Source organism: Mandrillus leucophaeus, unplaced genomic scaffold (assembly GCF_000951045.1).
Source record: "Mandrillus leucophaeus isolate KB7577 unplaced genomic scaffold, Mleu.le_1.0 Scaffold114, whole genome shotgun sequence".
Lineage (NCBI taxonomy): Eukaryota > Metazoa > Chordata > Mammalia > Primates > Cercopithecidae > Mandrillus > Mandrillus leucophaeus.
The window spans coordinates 3799669-3801236 of NW_012099654.1; positions in this window are offsets into that span (position 1 = coordinate 3799669).

Sequence of the window (1568 nt, forward strand, 5' to 3'; positions counted from 1 at the left end):
AGACAAAACCCCTCAGACACCGAGATAGTGAAGGGAGTGGCTTTAATCAGCTGGGAGCATTGGCAGGCTAGCGTCTTAAAATCCGAGCTCGTCAGATGCTCAACTTCTGTCCCTTTTAAGGGCTCACAACTCTAAAGGGGTCCACGTGAGGGGGTCATGATCGATTGAGCAAGCCAGGGGGTATGTGACAGGGGCTGCGAGCACCGGTGGTCAGAGTGAAACAGAACAGAATGGGAGGTTTCACAATGTCTTTCCATAGAATGTCTGGAATCTATAGCTAACAACAGTTGCTAGGTCAGAGGTCCAATTTTTACTACTAGGCTTAGGTCAGGCAGGCCCAGCCCTGGTTTTGGGTCTGGTTCTAGGTGCTGCACTACCTGTCTTTAGGTTCACTTCTCTTTCCTTTTCTGAGTATAAAACAATATGAGAGGATCTCTCTCTTCCCTCATTTGCCCCTGTGAGATTCTCACTTTTTATTAGTGGGAGTTCTCACTCTCATTTTCGCTACTTATGTCTTCTTGTGCAATATATTGATAGTGATTCATATAGTACACTTGTGCTGAAGCATTCTGGTGAACGAAGGTAGCGATGAGGCTTTTTATCATTTGAAGAAGTACACGTAACAAACAAGGGAGCAGTAAGCAGGTTCCTATTACTATTATAACCCTTATTATAAGAGTTTTTAAATCCTCCTAGTGCTGGGAACTGCCTTCTAAACATAGCTTCAGGATCGAATCCATGCTACACTTGTATGGGTACATGTGCCAGTTTTGGCATATTTCTAACTATGTCTTTAAATACTTGCCTTTGATTATCTATGTGAAGACAGTAATTAGTAAGGTTAAATTTCTTATAGACCTCTCTTTCAGCTGCTAGCAAGTAGTCGAGAGCCAATCTATTTTGATAGATAGCATTTCTTATCTGAGTTTCTTGCCGCATCAGAATAGTCAAGGCTTGACCAGTTTTATTAGCGATGATTTCTAAAACAGCTTGCAACTGTATGATTCGGCTGAGCATGTAAATGGGGGTCTGGTATCCCCATGAGCCGTCTTGTGTCTAAGTGGCAGGCCTATAGTATTGTATAATTTTCTTAGGGGGCTATTCATTATTTTTCAGTTTGTTTATAGCTATGCTTTTCTTTTTGCGGGAAGCATAGACAGGGAAGCCGAGGAGTTCACATGTTTTTTATGGGCAGTAGAAAGAAAGATGGTTTAATAGTGCCAATAACACAACTACCTGTCCACTGGTCAGGCAGCTTAGCGTAGGTTCTATGTCCACATATCCAGCATAGCCCAGTGGGGCCGTCTAGTCCCAGTGGGATTCTGGGTGGGCCTAAATGGTCTGCAATTTTGGAAATTTACTGAATATATTTTTATCTGTATGGTTTGAACTCCACCATGTATTTGTTTTTGTGGTACTATTATACAGTTTTTGTCCTAGGCAACTAAGTCATTCTATAGAATGAGTGAATTATTTCCTTTTTCTAGCTATGCAATATTGTCCAATAATTGAGACTTTTAGAACCTAGAAATGATCAGGGTGATTCTTTAGGGCCGGGAATTCATCAG